This window comes from Mesoplodon mirus (assembly GCF_964341445.2).
Source record: "Mesoplodon mirus genome assembly, chromosome: 20".
In the NCBI taxonomy this organism is placed as follows: Eukaryota; Metazoa; Chordata; class Mammalia; order Artiodactyla; family Ziphiidae; genus Mesoplodon; species Mesoplodon mirus.
Window position 1 is genome coordinate 23408807 of NC_138996.1, and position 19916 is coordinate 23428722.

Sequence of the window (19916 nt, forward strand, 5' to 3'; positions counted from 1 at the left end):
GTATTCATACAGAAATGTTTTGCACTTATTTCAATGAACTATCATTACTGAAAAATGCATTTTAGAAGTCTTTTTTTCATGAGTCTGATTATGATCCTCATGAGAATATTAATTTTGCTACATCATAACAACAAGATGGCTTTACCAAATCTCTGATGGGTTTACCATCAACATTAATTCTCAAAATTTGAGGCATTCCCAATAGGTATATTTAGGCTTAAATTTAAGAATAGTTTACTTTCAAAGGAAGTGTTTAGATGGTGACAGCACTAATTCAAATATTGAGTTCTGGCTAGTTTTATTTATAAACAAGTCATGTTTTTATAATGTATTAAATATTTCATAATTTCTCTCTCCCCACCAAGAAAACTAGAGGAAATATATTCAAATCAAAATATAAGTTTTGCTTAAGAATTCTCTTCTATGTAGAAGACTACTCAGTAAGAACTACTCAATAAGATATTATTATATCAATAATAAATGATAATTTTTTATTCATTCAATCAAGCAGTCATTCAATAAGCATTTCTTGAGCCCTTACTGGGAATACCAAGTCTTGGCACTAAAGATGCACAAAGTATAGTGGAAGAGACACAGTAATGTCAGTGAAAGACTTGGAGAGAAAAAGCTAATAGAGAGAAGTTTACTGTAGAAGAAGGTAACTTTATAATAAATACTATTTATTAGCAGTTACATGGAAATCCTATTGTGGAAGCTTTTGAAAGAGAAAGCTTTTGAAACCCTTTAAACAAGAGTCTAGTAAACCTACAAACATTAAAGTTTAATTTTAAACTCTAAGCTTTCCACCACGTGCTTAACCCACAGATGCTGAAAAGATTTCAACACACTTAGCTCAATGCTTGTTAGCCAATAAATAACCACTGAGTGCTAGACACTGTCTTAAGAAGTGGCGATAGTTTTAGACAAAACAGACACCAACCTTTCCTGTGTACCTAATGGTATAGCTGGAAAGACAAATTAAACAAACTATTTCAAAATAATTAAATCATTTAAACTGTGCAAAGTACTGGAAGAGAATACAAGATGCTCTGGAGGCATATAATGTAGAGAAATTATCGGATTTCAATATTCATCTGTTTTTATTTGAGAAAATACAGACTGTTTCATTTTTAGGAAAATCAAGTGACCAAAATATAAATACGCTGCAAAGCCATCATGAAACCTGCATTGTTATATCTTGGGTAAAATAGCCACATACAGGCTATCTACGAATAGTTGTTTTAGGAAGGTAAATTTTGTTTAGCCCCTTCAACTTGGTCACTTTTTCTCTTATTCGAAGTCTGATGGGTAACTTTCGAAATTCTGAACAGTTCGGGACTCCATGGGCTTTAACTAGTCTGATGTATTTCTAAGTGACTAACAAGTTATCCTTTGCTCTCTGTAGGAGTTCATCAAGTAGGAGGCAGGGATTAATCACTGGATTTCTATCTGGGTTCCACACTGAAACCAACTTATAAATTTTATCAATTTGAAAGTGAACCAAGGAAAATGTAAACTTTTGCCTCAAAATCATACCATAATGCTCTAGACAACCATAAATGTTACTATAAAAGAAAAGGTATTAGTTACATTTTAGGGGAAAAAAATTGAAATGCACTAAAGATAAAACAAAGAGAAATATGTTAAAGAGAAAACTAAGAGTTTTAAAATAAGATTCTTAAAGTGAAACAATTTTTAAAAGTCTCCAAAGTAATCAGAATGGTTGGGAGTTTTTGGTAAACACCACTACTTGGCAACAGGAGTCTATATTAGGGACAGTCTGTATTATGGGCAATAAATACTGTTTATTTATGTTCCTATCAGTTTTTAACATAAATGCTCTTTTAAAGATTTGGCTAAGTGCCAAATCACATCATACCTGTAACTATGCCTGCTTCTTTTCGAAACAAAAGTTTAAGAAATAAAGCAATTTATTTTTTCTCCTTTCCTTTTCCTTTTTTTTTTTTAATATTTATTTATTTATCTGGTTGTGCTAGGTCTTAGTTGCGGCAGGCGGGCTCCTAAGTTGCGGTTCATGGTCTCCTTTTCTTAATTGTATAAATAATATATGATTAATTCTCACTGTTAAAAATCAAATACATGGAGTTCTAGTTCCTATAGGAATATGACAGGAGCTTAATGCTTCATCTTCCCATTTTTTCTGCCTAAATAACATACACGTGAACATACAAAAATGTATTGAGATATCTTTAAGCTACATTTTTACAGATGAGGAGACAGGGACAACCACAGATGCCAAATAGTATTAAGTGTGAGCTAAATGCAATGGTTACTGTTTTAAGCTACTATGTTTTGGGATGGTTCGTTACATAGCAAAAGCTAATCACTATAGTTTAAAAAATAAATAAGGCATGGGGGAATAATGTAGAGCATGGTGACTACAATTAATGATACTGTATTGCATATTTGAAAGTTGCCAAGAGATATTAAAAGTTCTCAATAAGAAAAAAAAATTTGTAACTATATGTGGTGACAGATACTAACTAGATTTATCATGGTGATCAGTTTGTAATATATACCAATACTGAATCATTGTGTTGTATGCTTGAAACTGATATGATATATATCAATTATACCTTGATAAAAAAATTTATTCCAGATGGATTATAGATCTAAAAGTAAACAGTAAATCACTAAAGCTTCTAGAACAGCATAGTCCTATAGACATGTTTGTGATCATGAAAATAGTCTGTATTTGCTGTGTCCAACAAGGTAGCTACTAAGCTACCTGTGGCTACTGAGCACTTGAGATGTGACCAGTATAATGGATAGACTGAGTTTTTAATTTAGTAATCTAAATTCAATTAATTCAAGTTTAAATTTAGCTATATGTAGCTAGTCACTACGTAGAACTATTGGACATACAATATTGGACAGTGAAATTCTAAAAGAAAACAGAATAATTCTTATCTTCAGGAACTCTGGATAAGCAAAATCTATAGGAAACAAAAAAAAAGTAGCCATATTGGAAAACATTGCCTAACTAGCCCACATAAAAATTAAGAATTTTATTTGTCAAAAGGCTTTTTTTTTTTTTTTTTTTGTGGTACGCGGGCCTCTCACTGCTGTGGCCTCTCCTGTTGCGGAGCACAGGCTCCGGACGCACAGGCTCAGCGGCCATGGCTCACGGGCCCAGCCGCTCCGCGGCATGTAGGATCCTCCCGGACCGGGGCACGAACCTGTATCCCCTGCATCGGCAGGCAGACTCTCAACCACTGCGCCACCAGGGAAGCCCCAAAAGGCATTATTAAGAATGCAAAGAGACAAGCTATAGTGTAAGAAAATATAATTAAAACACATGTACCTGATAGAGGACTCATATCCAGAATATATAAAGAAATCATTAAATTAAATTAGAAAAAAAAATCCAAGAAAAAAAATTAGCCAATAACTTGAACAGTCACTGCAGAAAAGAAGATTTCCATAAGTCCAATAAACATATATCTGTCCTCATTAGACAGGTAAATTAAAATAAAACCACATTGAGATACCATTAAACATCCACTAGAATGGCTAAAACTAAAGAGTTATCAAGAATATGGAGCAATTGGAAATCTACATTGCTGATGGAAGTGTAAAGTGGTACAATTACTTTGGAAGACTGTTTAGCAGTATCTTGTAAAGCTTAAAATAAGCATACCTAATAACCCAGCAATTCTATTCCTAGGTAAATAGAAATGTGTACATATGTACATCAAGAAATGTGTACAAGCATGTTCACAGCAGCAATATTTTTAATAGCCAAAACTAGAATAACCCAAATATTCAACAGTAGAATGAATAGTCACAAAATAAAATACGTATGTGTGTATACATATACACATGGATGAATCCCAAAATGTTGAGCAAAAGAAGCCACACAAATTAGAGTACATATTTTATTATTCTATTTGTGTGAAGTTTAAAAAGACATGAGATAAAACTTTAGACATAATGTTAATTTAGGCATGGAAAGATTGCTCAATATTAAAACTAATAAATTATCTTAATAGAACTTATTTTATTTATGGTCTACAAAGGAAATCCTACGATCATCTCCATGGATAGTGAAAAGATACTTAATTCAACTTCATTCTTAAACGTAAAAACATTTAATAAAAAGGGATTCAGTGGTCACTTCCTTAATATGTGTGCTGATGGTCTCTGTTTGGCCCCTCTAGATTCACTTTTCCTTCGTGTCCTGGCAGGTTCACTCATACGGTCTGAGTCATTGCAGACCACAAGTTTCTATTTGGGGTAGGCCAATTAGAGGAGATTGCAAGGTTAAAATTATTCTTTTTTTTTTTAACACAGTTGTATTTTTTGTTCTTTTTTGTTGTTGTCAGGTTTTGTTGTTTGTTTTGTTTTTAATTTTTATCGGAGTATAATTGATTTACAATGTTGTGTTAGTTTCAGGTGTACAGCAAAGTGAATGTAAAGCCAGATACTATAAAACAGAGGAAAACATAGGCAGAACCCTCTCTGAAATAAATCTCAGCAAGTTCTTTTTTGATCCACCTCCTAGAGTAATGAAAATAAAAACAAAAATAAATAAATGGGACCTAATTAAACTTAAAAGCTTTTGCACAGCAAAGGAAACCATAAACAAAATGAAAGACAACCCTCAGAATGGTAGAAAATATTTGCAAATGAAACAACCGACAAGGGATTAATCTCCAAAATATACAAACAGCTCATGCAGCTCAATATCAAAAAAACAAACAACTCAATCAAAAAATGGGCAGAAGATCTAAATAGACATTTCTCCAAAGAAGACATACAGATGGCCAAGAAGCACTTGAAAAGATTCTCTACATCACTAATTATTAGGGAAATTCACATCAAAACTACAATGAGGTATCACCTCACACAGGACAGAATGGCCATCATCAAAAAATCTACAAACAATAAATGCTGGAGAGGGTGTGGAGAAAAGGGAACCTTCCTACACTGTTGGTGGGAATGTAAATTGGTACAGCCACTATGGAGAACAGTACAGGGGTTCCCTAAAAAACTAAAAATAGAGCTACCATATGATCCAGCAATCCCACTCCTGGGCATATATCCAGAAGAAACCATAATTTGAAAAGATACATGCACCCCGATGTTCACTGCAGCACTATTTACAATTGCCAGGTCATGGAAGCAACCTACATGTCCATCAACAGAGGAATGGATAGAGGAGATGTGGTACATATATACAATGGAATACTACTCAGCCATAAAAAAGAATGAAATAATGCCATTTGCAGCAACATGGATGGACCTAGAGATTGTCTTACTGAGTGAAGTAAGTCAGACAGAGAAAGACAAAGATCAAATGATATCACTTATATGTGGAATCTAAAAAAGAGTGCAAGTGAACTTACCTACAAACAGAAATAGAGTCACAGATGTAGAAAAAAAAACTTATGGTTCCCAGGAGGTAAGGTGGGGGAGGGATAAATTGGGAGATTGGGATTGACATATACATACACTACTATATATAAAATAGATAACTAATAAGGTACAGGCATATTAGGTATAGCACAGGCAACTCTACTCAATACTTTGTAATGGCCTATATGGGAAAAAAAAAATCTAAAAAAGAGTGTATATAAAGTGATCCTTTTCTGAAGGCTACAGTTTCTATCAGGAGGCTCTTGCCTGCAGCTCTCTGTTCCCAGAGCCTCGGATCCCTAGTGCCCCTTCAGTCCTAAGAAGGGCAATGCAGCCTCACCATGGTTAGTCCCAACATCACCATCCCTTTTTGGCTTCCTTAGTCCTGCCACTTTTTTTTTTTTTTTTTTTTTTTTGCGGTACGCGGGCCTCTCACTGTTGTGGCCTCTCCCGTGGTGGAGCACAGGCTCCGGACGCGCAGGCTCAGCGGCCATGGCTCACGGGCCCAGCTGCTCCACGGCATGTGGGATCTTCCCGGACCGGGGCACGAACCTGTGTCCCCTGCATTGGCATGCGGACTCTCAACCGCAGTGCCACCAGGGAAGCCCAGTCCTGCCACTTTTTAATAAAAGGTTTCTCTTCATTAAGCTCTTAGTAATTACTTAGATTGTAATTGTAATTGTTGGGATATTGTAGTAAAATGAGAAATATATTCTTTGTCTCCAGTTCCGGGCACTAGGGCTTCTAAAGCCCTAGGTATTTCTTGGGTGGAGGGATGAGAGGAGCATCTTTTGTTATGCATAAGAAGCCCCTTTTAACTAAACCTTAAGCCAAGGAGGTGATTCTTGGAGGATGGGGGCTGGTTGCCAAAAGAACCAACCACGTGATTAGAGGACTGACCTTCGCCCCACCCCCAGGGTGGAGCGAGGGGTGGAGGATCAAGTTAACCACCAATGGCCAGTGATTTAATCAACTGTGCCTACGTAATGGGACTTCCATAAAAACCCTAAATAACGGGGTTTGGAGAGCTTCCAAGTTGGTGAATGCATTCATGTGCCAGGAGGGTGACGCACTCCGGATTCCGTAAGGACGGAAGCTCCCACATGTGACGCCCTTCCAGACCTCACATCGTTATGTACCTCTTCATCCTCTGCATTTGACTGTTTATTTGTAGCCTTTATAATACTGTCAGGGAGGAGGAAACTTTCACCTACCCGCCTAGGTTCTTCTGTCTGGTCTAAGAACTAAATTGACATGAGACAAAGTAACACAAGATAAACAAAAATTTAATCACGTGGATACATGGGAGAGACCCAGGAAAACTGAGTAACTCACCAAAATAGCTGAAATCCTCACCTTAAATACCATCTTCTGTTACTGAATCAGGTTCATTCGCCCAACGCCGCAAGCCAAATGCTGAGATGCGAAATTTGCAGCGAAAGGATTTGCGAAAAAGGATTTATTCACAAGGCGGCCAAGAAAGAAGAAGGGAGAACAAATCTCAAATCCACTTTCCCTGAAGGTATGAGACTTGGGACAAAGCTGAGCCTATTGGGAGCGTGGGGAAAGCTAACTGGAGCTAAGAAAAAGGTGAGGCAATCATCATTCTGTGCAGGCGCAACTAAACGACTGGCTTCTTCCTCAGACCTGAGGAGGGGGTTATGGAAACCCCTAATTGTAGTCAGTTTGGACAGAAGTGTGGGTAACCTGGGACTCATTACTTACAAGTGGCATCTGAAGTTGAGGGCAGTCTTGTGGGACTGAGCCCTTAACCTGGGGATCTGTGCTAATTCCAGGTACTTACTGTCAGAATTGAATTAAATTGTAGGATAGCCAGTTGGTGTCTGCAGAGAAATACAGAATTGCTTAGTGTGGAAAACACAGTCTGGTGTCAGAAATGTTATGATTAGAGAAACAATTTTCCTTTAACTGTTTACTGCAAGGATTCCAGCTGATTCGACATGATTCTAGGTAAGCCCAGCCCAAACACCAGCATCTTTCCTAATTAAGAAATGTTCTGGGGCTTCCCTGGTGGCGCAGTGGTTGAGAATCTGCCTGTTAATGCAGGGGACACGGGTTCGAGCCCTGGTGTGGGAGGATCCCACATGCCGCGGAGCAACTAGGCCCATGAGCCACAACTACTGAGCCTGCGCGTCTGGAGCCTGTGCTCCGCAATGGGAGAGGCCGCGATGGTGAGAGGCCCGTGCACCGCAATGAAGAGTAGCCCCCACTTGCCACAACTGGAGAAAGCCCTCACACAGAAACGAAGACCCAAGACAGCCAAAAAAATAAATAAATAAACAAATGTGGGGTTTAAAAAAAAAAGAATTAAAAAAAAAAAAAGAAATGTTCTGGATGAATAAGAAAAGTATAGCCACTATCAACACTACTATTTAACCTTGTATTAAAGGTGTTCAGCTATATATTTATATGAGAAAAATAGCTGATGCTTAGAAGTTGGAAAGGAAAAGATAAAACTATATTGCAGATAATTCTACACTTTTAGAATACGTACAAGAGTATTCATTGTGGGCTGTCTGTAGACAAAAAGGCCTAGAAATAATCCAAGTGCCCAGCAAATATTGGACTGGTTAAATAAACTAAGGAACACTGTGGAATATTATGCAGTTGTTTAAAAAAAGGAAAAATGTATATGTACTGAAATGACAAGATCTCTATGATATACTAATGCAAAATAAAAGCAAAGTCAAGAACAAAACATAGGTAATAAATGGGGAAAATAACATAAATTTGTTTTTGCTCAATTTGTCATTAAGCATTCTTATGAGAAAAACAATATACTAATTTATTGCCTATAGGTTGCAGAAATGGGGTGGATGAAAAAGAAAGTGGGAGCTGATCTTCTTAGTGTATACTTTTAATAGTGTTTTGATGTTTGAAACAAAAAATGTATTACCTGCTCAAAAATTAAATTACATTTTAAAAATTAAAATAAAGTCAACAATATAAGAAAATAATTATAATTTCCTCCTTACATCCAATTCTAATTCTCAGAAATAAAGATTATAGTCTGATAACTATTGTTCCTGACCTTTTTCTAAGCGCTCACATATTGTGTTAGTTAGCCACTGATGCAATAAGAGTGCATAACAACCAACCTCAAAAATCAAGTGACTTAGAACATTTATTTTTATTGGTGGAGGGATTATGAGGCAGCTAGGGCAACTCTGTTTCAGGCCTTAGATCAGTTTAGGTTCATTCTAAGGGTTTTTCCTCTGGGACTATCAGCTATCAAGACTTGATTTTTCTCATGGCAGATAGCAAACATGCAAGAGATCAGGCAAAACCCCACAAGCACATTTAAAGTTTCTGCTTACATCATGACCCCTAACATTCCATTAATCAAGACAAATTATACGGCTATGCAAGACACTGGGCAGAGATATATAGGCACAATTAACTATAGGAATTTAGTATATGACATGTCAGCATTTCATATAAAAAAGATGTTGACATTCAATTCTACTACAGAGATGGAGGGAAGAGTTGTGAAAAATAAAGTGATCTACCCTACTGTACATATATACATACCAAAACATAGTTCTGGTTTGTTTGAATTGTTTGAATTCAAAACCAGCCTTCTAGATATATTGCCTTGAAACTCATTTTCTTCAAAACTTAGCAATGTTTTGAAGAGTCTTCCATGACAATACATATAATCTTACCTCAATATTCTAACTGCTGCATAAGTTCCAAATGTAGCTATAATTTACCTATTCCTTCCTCCATTGATAGACGTCTAGTCTGTTTCCAGTTTTCACCATTGCAAACACTGATGCAATGAATATCTCTACATCTAAGTCTTTATGTATCAATACATGTGAAATTTATCTCACATTTACCTCTAAAATGTACACAGCAGGAATAAGGAATAATCTGATATCCTCTTTTGGAAGCAGCCTATAACCACTTACCGTGTTCACTTACAGGGCCTGGAATAGAGAAAGTATCCAATAAAGGAATGATTTAATGTTCATGAATAGCTTAAACTCATACAATCATAGAAAACTACTTAAAGATTGTTTCTCTTTTGCATTATTTATCACCTTCCGCCTTATACACCAGCACCAGTTCTACCACTAGATTTTGAGCTGCTTTATCTTATTTATTTTATCAAACAAGCAAATTTTCTTACATATTTAAAAAATTGTTTTTCTGGAAAATCTTACTCCCAATCCCCTGTACTCAGCCCTATTTTTCCTTTTATCCTTCTTTCACAGCTCTTGGCACCTTCTCCCATACTACAGAATTTATGTGTCTTTTATGTTGTTTACTATCCATTTCTCCCAATTTAAATGTAAGCTCCACAGAGTAGGCATTTTTTTACATTTACAGTATTTACATTTACAATATTTTTAAAATAACTTGGTATGTCTCATAGGGAATAGGTAGTTAACTTTATCAGTATTCACTAAAACTTCCATGTTTGAATTAGGAAAAAGTAAATGATAGCTTCTATTTTGTGGAGAAATTGGCAGTTTAACAACAGGTTCACTAAAAAAACAACAGTATATAAATACTATCCAAGGCATCATTTAAAAAAGAAACCCTATGATTCTATAAACAATAAAAATGTCTTCACTGACCTCAGGACCACAGATTTTATGACAGAGTCCTTATTTTTCATCTTAAATAAATTTAAAAATCTTTTTGAGCACTTTTTGTGGACTCCATAATATCATCTTTTTAATAAAATGGGGAACAATAATGTCATCAAATCAAGATTTACATCTGAGAGCAAACTGTTGTTAAGAAATTCCACCAAGGCTGTTCTAATTCCTTTTTTTTATGTTAACATTTTTAAAATTTTGTTTCTACTAAATAAATGATTCAGGTAAAGCCCTCAATAATAATAAATTTAAAATCCCACGATGTTAACTATTGAAGAGAAATCCTTATTTAGTGTAATTACTTTTAAAACAATACAGACACTTTCTAATTTACAAATTGCACGTTTAAAAATTTCTCCGTTACACATCATAGTTGGTATCTGAAAATCTACAAGTGAAATACTTTTAAATATATGTCACTTAAAATATTCAATCACTTTCTGATCAGAGGGATCATTAACATTGATATAATTATGATTAAATAAGAAGTTATTTATATTAATCAAATATCAATACTTAATGTTACTAATGAATATTAACATTAAATAAATATTAAATAATGTTTAACAATATTTAATAATGTTAACAATTAAAATAATTAAATTAAAATTAATTAATATGATTATGATTAAAGAATTCTTAATAGAACATTTTCAGTATAGATTATTTAATATAACTGTTCCTAATTTCCATCTTGTCAAAGCAATTCTTTAGCAGTGCTCAAGTTTATATATATATATATATATATATATATATATATATATATATATACATATATATATAAAATCTAACAGAATGATAAATTAGTAGTGCTTTTTAAACAGAGATAATTGAATGGAATACTAGTAACCTACATGTCACCCAATATTACTCAGAGTAAATTCTTCATTAAGACAAAATAAATATGTATATTTCTCTCAGAATTGATTCAACTGGAAAATCTAAATTCAGGGGCAAATTCCTATTTGTTTTCCATAAATCAGGCTATGATGCCAGGAGAAAAAAATATACTGAAAAACCTCACCTCCACATCCAAAGGCTCTGCCCCAATTTCTGGGCACTGTGCCGCGTTTCCACTCACTCAAGTAGATGAGTCAGGGCTCCTGGGGCCTTACTCTGGAAAGATCTGCACAGAGACAGAGACGGAAACTATTCCTCTTCCGGAAGACCTCCTGGTTAATGTCCTGGTTTAATGTAAAAGGCAAGGTTCCTTCAGCCTGCAAATGAGGGCTCGGAGAAGAGAGCATCCTCGTTCCCTGTCATCATTTACTCCACCTGGGGCTGCTTCCTGGTGGACTCACCCCCACTCTGCGTACCATTAGGTGACCATCCTAATTCACAGGTCAGAGGCTGCTTCCTCCTCTCAGTAAGAACAGTATCTGTCTCCCACATAAAAAGTCATTCAACAAAGTAGAGTTTACCTTCTGCTTTTCATTACCTAGGAAATAGGCCCCAAAATGTGTAAAAGGGCTGTGCCTGTTGTTGACCTTTCTGCCATATTCGCCTCAGAACTCCCTCTTTTTCTTAAAAACCATAATTTGCAGAAAAATGTAGGATCTCTTATATGGATAGCAAAGCAAGACTGGCAAACTGCGTAAGAATTACCTAAGGGGCAAGGAGAAGTAGCTAATAATTGAACAAAATTCATTCAATTTCTGATGATCGATTAACAATTTTATAATAAAATACTGAAAATGTGATAACTTATATTCACATGAGATTATTTCTTGAGTATGTGTGTGTGAACATGCATTCATGCACAGTTCACCCAGTACCTGTAACATCCCAGGTGCAATGATAGGGGTTTCTTTCAGGTTCTTATTTAATCCTCAGACAAACTCTCTGAAGCAGATATTATTATCCTCTTTTTGCAGGTGAGAAAACTGAGGTAGGAAAGGTGATATAACTTTCCCAGTGTTAACAGAGTCAAGAGCTTGGGCCACTATTCTCAGCCTGGCCTGATTCCAAAGCTTGTACTCTTGCTACACAATGATTTTTCCTCCCATACGCCAATCTTAAGATCCTGCATATCTTTTAAAACTCAGTTCAGGGAATTCCCTGGCAGTCCACTGGTTAGGACTCTGCACTTCCACCGCACAGGGCACAGGTTCGATACCTGGTCGGGGAACTGAGATCCCACAAGCCTCACAGCATGGCCAGAAAGAAAAAAAAAAAAAAAAAAACACTCAGTTCAAATTCTTTTAAAACATCTCTCAGAATCCCTCTCAATCAGAAGTGAACTCTTCCGTGTATCCACATAGCACTTTGGTTTGCTTGGCCATTAACAATATGGATAGTCGCCTGTGTTGTGTTCGTGCGGGTCATGTATGTTTCCACCTAATCAGTGGAGTGAGTCGCTTGAGAGTAGGATCCAAGACCCACCCTTGCATCACCGATACAGTTTAACACAATGAACGCAAAGGTTCCACGCTGAATTTAGTTGAATCACCATTGCCAACAAATAGAAGCACCTGAGTAGCCTTTTCCTAAAACAGAGAGGCTGGCTGTCTTCATGATGGGCATTTAGGTCCATCCTGCAAATATGTAGGAGGCTGGTAGATATAAAAGAAACCCTACAATCTCACACATTCCCATCTGTGGCAGTAAATTATGAGAATGCCAGAAACATGGTACACACATTTATAAACTCTAGGGATACTCCAAATCAATAAGTTCATAAAATCTAAAACTCACTTAATGAAACACTCAAATTTAAAAATTGAAGAATTGCAGTCTCACATAATAATAAAAGGTGTTATTCTAGATTCTGTCAATTGATTCTAAAGAAAGACTTCAGTTTTCTGCTCTAGAAAGTTTATTGTATTTTCAAAACTTCATTAAATCTGAAAAACGATTCTCCAAAAGGTCAAAAGGCAGAATTCACCTAATTGCTTCATGTGAACCTGTCCAAAAGAGACAGAACATTGAAAACAAGGTACTCAATTTAGGAGAGACTTTTCAGAATCTAATTTAGGCAATTTGCCTCTTTAACTTTATACATATATGCTATATAATATTGAACCTAGGGTGTTACTGCCACAACAATGCCTATTCTTAAATCCAATTCACTGAAAGAGATCAGAGATGATTTTAAAGAAACATTATTTTGTTTACATGACCACTTCTGGTAGTAAAATCCATGACTTTAGAATCAAATGGCCCAGGTCCAAATTTCAGCTTTGCTTCCTACTAACTGGGTGATCTTGAGGAAAGTTCTTGACCTGGTTAGGACTTTGCCTTCCAGAGCAGGGGGTGTGGGTTCGATCCCTGGTTATGGAGCTAAGATCCCACATGTCTTGCGGCCAAAAAACCAAAACATAAAACAGAAGTAACAAATTCAATATAGACTTTTAAAAAATGGTCTACATCAAAAAAATCTTTAAAAAATAAATAAATACAACGGTGGTGATAATGAAAACCTACCTTATATGGTTGTTGTGAGGATCCAGATGATCCATGTGAAGTACCTAGAAAAGTAGCTGGGACACAGCATTTTAATTATTATTTGCTCTTACTAACAGTAGTAATAGTCTTACAGTTCTTGCTTTTATTATTATTTATTATTTTTATTATATTATTATATTTATTATTATCATCATTATGCAAGGTACTTAGCATAATACCTTGCTCATAGTAAGTACACAATTAATTTTAGTTTCTGGTGTTATTGTTATTATTATTATTAGCCAGCAATAATTACATCCCTTCATAATCCCAATGTATTTTAAAATTCGTTAAGTTTTAAACAATATTCTTAAACTATAATTCAAATATTAAGTAGGTCAATATCGGCAGCATTTCAACAATTTACACATTTACTTTATCTTATTATTATTATTTTTATACACACACCACCTGATGAAGTGGTGGTGTCCAAGTTAGACCCATCTGAGTAGAGTCTCCAAGTTAAACCTACTTGAATTCAAATCCTGGTTCTCCCGCCACTAGCTGTGTGGCCCTGGGCGAGTTGCTTTACTACTTCTTCATCTGCAAGAAGGACAGAATGATGACTAATGTGGTCGGACCACTGTGCACAATAATGAGATACTGCGTGTAAAATACGTGACACAAGGCCTGCTCAGAGATATGATGGAAGAAGAATTCAAAGGAGGTACCCTGTAAGAGGTGATCTGTACCAGTGAAGCAGATTATAATGGTTGTCTTTCCTGATATCCAAGAAAAAAAAATTGGTTATCAGGAAGCTCCAGATCAGCAATAAAACTGTTATCTGGTTATTTCTGCTTTTTTTCTTGGGAGGCTCTCTGTCCTTGGAAGTCTAATTGAAGCAAGTCAGAACTACGGATGTTTTAAAAATAAGGGCTCATTACTCTAAAACTTCAGAAATCATGAGTACATAGAACTGGACAGCTAAGGATTTTGATTAGGTATTCAGGAAAGAGTCCTCCAGAACACCTCCTGACCTAGTATTTTTTACTATGTGAAAACACTGAGATATTCCCTATTACATTATTGTGAGTCTTTGAAATAAAACATTAGAAAATTTTCCACGTTTTGAACTACAAATTAAACAGTATACATAATGGTATCACGAGAAGAGAATCTAAATAAAGCAGGACTATATAGAGTGCCACCCTATTTTAAATTTTATTTTTAATTTTTTCTTTCAGTCGTTATAAACAAGCCCCAAACCATCATTCTAGATAGAAAGTTGAGGCGATTAAAAGGTTCATATTTGTCACTCTCCACAAAGGCCTCATCATCCCACAGATCACCTCAAAGGGATGCAGCCTGGCGCCAGAGTGAAGGATTGGCAGCAGAGAGGACCTGGACTTCAGCCCACACACACCTGCTCAACATGCTCGGGAGACTGTGCAGCTTCACAGATGTAGTCAGATGGTACATGGGAGTCAGTACCAGGCCAAATCGCCGAAGGGGCCAGAGTGTCACGTTTATGCAGGTCTCTGGGCCACATGGCACAGGCCCTACTGACAAATCCCTGTAAAGCCTTGAAAGTGGGGATGCTAACATTTCCAGAGACTCTGCAAAGGGTATGACTAGGGCTGCCTTACCAGTAGACACCTGTGATGAGGGAAGTTTCATTTAGAAATATGTATTTTACCACCTATTGTACCTTATTACTTCCTTTGGCTCTTGAAATTTTCTTTCCTTTAAGGATCTTTATCAAGAGACCTTTCCATTAAAACTCTCAGTGCCCCAGGCTGCATCCCAGGATCTCTGAAGATGAGACTCAGGGATCAGTATTTTTCTCAGCTTTCAAAATGCAGACAAGGTTGAGATGATCTAAGCCCATCACTGTAATCTCGCCTTTCTGTGATTGATTTAGGAATTAGCACGGGACCCAATCCTTACCAAGGCATGAGAAGAAGTCTCTTGGAGGGCTGCTAGGAAAGCTTTCTTCACCTCTTGTAAAAAAGTAAATAAAGGGACTTCCCCGGCAGTCCAGTAGTTAAGACTCTGCGCTTCCACTGCAGGGGACGCTAGTCCGATCCATGGTTGGGGAACTAAGATCCCACAAGCCACACGGCACGGCCAAAAATAAATAAATTAAATAAATAAATAAATAAATAAGAATACAAGAGGGCTTCCTGGTGGCGCAGTGGTTGAGAGTCCGCCTGCCTGCCGACGCAGGGGACACGGGTTCGTGCCCCGGTCCGGGAGGATCCCACATGCCGCGGAGCGGCTGGGCCCGTGAGCCATGGCCGCTGAGCCTGCGCGTCCGGAGCCTGTGCTCCGCAACGGGAAAGGCCACAACAAGTGAGAGGCCCGCGTGCTGCAAAAAAAAAAAAAAAGAATACAAGAAAGAGTCCTCCTTCTTCCTCAGAGCAGTATTGATCTGAATCTGCTGCTACCATCTTAAGACTGTGATAAAAAATAGCTTAAAGGTGAAGGTGACTTTGAAGATCTAAAAGAAGTAGAAATAACTAGAGTCTTAGTTCCAGATAGATGGATGGATAGATAGATAGATAGATAGATACTTGAGAGGTCTCCTTCCAAAAAAATGTTTGTAACCAAGTAGTGATTAGTAAAAGGGCACTGAAAAGTACAAATAGCATTGACAATAGAATATTTCCTGAACAGAAACTGGAGAGTGGGGCAAGCTACATGGCAAGTTGGGAATCAAAGATACCAAAGGATTACTAAGGAGTAGCAAAGAGTGTCATTGACAAACTGCCTTCTCCACATTTTGAACGTGTTATAAAACAGATTAAAGTGCTGTTGACTTGCACTTGCAAAAGAGAGGTTGCTAAGAATTAAAGAGAAAGTCCCACAGAATTATATGAATTAAACTAGAAATGGTAAACATTTTTTACAAAACCATTATTATACAAACCTAAAAACACTAAAAATTTAGGTTAAATACTGTTTCTAAAATAACATTTCCCTTTTAAGTATACCTGTAAAGATCCTCCTGTTTATATCCTTTTACATTAAGGAACTATCAAAAATCCTTGCTTATGTGTCCACTATGACTCATAATAAGAAAAACCATTTGAAATGTGATTTTATATAGTAAAGCAATCTATTCCCACGGAGGAAGCTCTGTCTTTCAACGTCTTTTGGCCACCCAAGAACATTTCAGCATCTCTGACTCTGAGAAAAGATTAGTAATACATAAAGTATTTATCAAAGCAAATCTCAATTTTCTTTAAGTAATTTTCCCTTTCATGGATGTAAACTGACTCTGAAGATTGAAAAAAAAAAGACCCTAACTTCTTATTTCAAAATGTATAGTCAACTCATTAAATTTCTACCTATCAAGTTAAGATCAAGAAAGTGAATGTTAGTAGGTTAGTTAACTATCAACAATGTTGATTGGGCTCCAGTTTACAGACCCTGGTTTTCAAACAGGTAGTATCACATAAGAATGTTAACTGTGAAGGTGAAAACAAATCCCTATTCTCGGCTTTCTGCTTTTATTCTTCTTTTATTTTTTTATTCTTTGTTGGCTTTCCTTTATTCTTATTCTTTCTTTACCCCAGGTGGACCCCTGTCTGTCTCTTGGTCTGATTTCTCGATTTAGTGTCTCCCATCTCCTCTTTCTACTCTCCTTTTCAAGTTGCTTGGGTTTTTGTCTAAGACGCTCCTCTTTGAAGCCATCCTCTGCCTCTCAACTCCGCCTTTGTCACCGGTACTCCCCCACTCACCTCCCATTCTATCACTGCGTTCTCTCCTTACCTCCTCACCTTGGCACTCTAGGCCTACCAACGGGGATCTGTTGGAGAAACGTATATCACCTAAAGACAGTGTCTCACCTTAACCTCGTCTTGACTATCAAAAAATAATAATAATTCAAGTGTGAGTAGAGGCAACTAACCTTAGATTTTTAGTAACTTCATGGAACAACCTTCTGAAAACGCAAACCTAATCACAGTCTCTTGTCTGTTATAGAACCAAATGCTTTTATAATGTGTCAAGAGATTTATCACTAATGCATAAACCTTCATAGGAGTGGGACTCCACTTACCACATTAGACTATTTAAATTGAGATTTAAAAAAATCCCTGGGGGCTACGTTTAAAGAGAAGGGAAAACAAAAACATCTAAATAATACAGTACAATTAAAAGATGAAAAATTGAAATAATTACAGACCAGAAGCAGAACTGAGTTGAAATGAATTACCTTGGACTCTAGCTAGATGGCGCTAGAGCACGTGTGTGGCTACTTGGTACAGTACAGTTACTGAATGGAAAGTACTAGTCAAACAGATGTTTCATATTTTTTGGAATATGGGACTCTGTTAGAAATTAAAGCAAATACCATAATTAGAATTTTTAAGAATCTAACTCTTCTGAGAGTGATATTTTGCATCTTTGAAAGAAAGGAGACATCCATTAATATGTATTATATACGTTCTTTGGCCCTGAAGTAGGACCATCAATATTCACATTCAGGATTTTCATCATTTTGAATTTTTTTTAAGCCTTGCTCATTAATTAATAGTAGCAACATGTTCCATGTATTTGTGAAATTCTTCAGTAGAGATAACAGCTTTAAAAATCCCAAGGATCTTTGGGATTTATAGCCTTCTGCCAGAAGCTTCTCTTTGATCACAACTGGGAGGCACCCCAGCTGATTTCTCCAGAAAGATTTCCCTCCTTCCAAATTATACAATTTCAAATGTGGCAAATGCAAGGGCATAGTTTACCTCCTTTCCATGGCACCCATTTAGCCCAGTACTAACTATGCTTCGGCTGACTTTTTGTAACATGTCATTATTCAGTTTTAATTATTGATTTAATTTAATCAGGTACTTTGAAGTTTAAAGATAGGCCACTTTCATCAGCAAGCCCACTGAAAACGAGATCCCCTTATGCGACTCGCACCTCAGCTCATCTACATGAATTTAAAAATGAGTCACAGGCAAACTACTAAACAAAAGAAATGAACAGATTTTAGTTGTTTGTTGTATTTAGAACTAATATTTAACATTTTTATTTTTAATATTCTTATTTTTTCAGGAAAAAAATTTATTTTACTTTAGTATTTTTATTTTTTCAGAAAAAGGTTTTTAAGTTCTCACTTAGAGAATGTGACATAGATAATTATCACTGTCTCCAGTTTCTACTTGCAGAAACCAGGGAAGGATAATAGAATTATCATTTGTATTCAGTTTTTGAACATCTCTAGCCTATAAGTAATCTATATAGTAAGTATTATATGAAAAAATACACATATCAATGCTCACGGAGTACATGACTACTTCAGATTTACCTAAGAAGAACAGTAAAATTAAAATGTGTATCATTTGTAGTACAGAATTTCCAACTTTGTTTTTTAGAATCCAGCGGAACCCCCAGAAGTGCTGTTTAATCTAAAATGTCATCTTTAAGTTGCTGTTTTATCTTAGTCTTGTTGACTTATTTTATTTCTTTTTTTTTTTTTTTTTTTTTTGCGGTATGCGGGCCTCTCACTGTTGTGGCCTCTCCCGTTGCGGAGCACAGGCTCCGGATGCGCAGGCCCAGCGGCCATGGCTCACGGGCCCAGCCGCTCCGCGGCACACGGGATCCTCCCAGACCGGGGCACGAACCCGCATCCCCTGCATCGGCAGGCGGACTCTCAACCACTGCGCCACCAGGGAGGCCCTTGTTGACTTATTTTAAAAGCTTCATGGGACTTCCCTGGCGGTGCAGTGGTTAAGAATCAGCCTGCCAATGCAGGGGACACGGGTTCGAGCCCTGGTCTGGGAAGATCCCACATGCCGCGGAGCAACTAAGCCCATGTGCCACAACTATTGAGCCTGCACTCTAGAGCCCGCGAGCCACAACTAATGAGCCCACATGCTGCAACTACTGAAGCCCGCATGCACCTAGAGCCCGTGCTCTGCAACAAGAGAAGCTACCGCAATAAGAAGCCTGCACACCGCAATAAAGAGTAGCCCCCGCTCGCCACAACTAGAGAAAGCCTGCGCACAGCAACGAAGACCCAACGCAGCCAAAAATAAATAAATAAATAAATTTATATTTTAAAAAGAAGCTTCAGGTAGATACCCCCCAGCGAAAGCGAAAAGAGAGTAAAACAAAATTTTCTTCTGAACCTTTCTTATGGGAATTCCTTACAAACAGATATTGAGCCTATGTACACCCCAAGCACCTAAGATTCCTGTGCTTCATGGAAGTACTGATGGTCCAGCTGCATCCCACTCTGGTCCTGAGCAGCCCCTCTGCTTCAACCTTTTCCTCACTCATTCATTTAGCATTTAGTGAGCACTCACTCTGAGCTAGGCACGGTGCTAGCAAGGAGAATTCAAAATGAACCATGAGCAGTCCCTCAAGATGTCTAGAAACACATTTTAAAGTGGTTAGGCACTTTAGGTTGGATACCCAAACAGATAAATAGAGTACAATGAGATGAGTGCCAGGCTGGAGATATACGAAGTGTCTGAATAAGGACAAAAAGAGTTCAAGATCGGTTTCTTGAAGGAG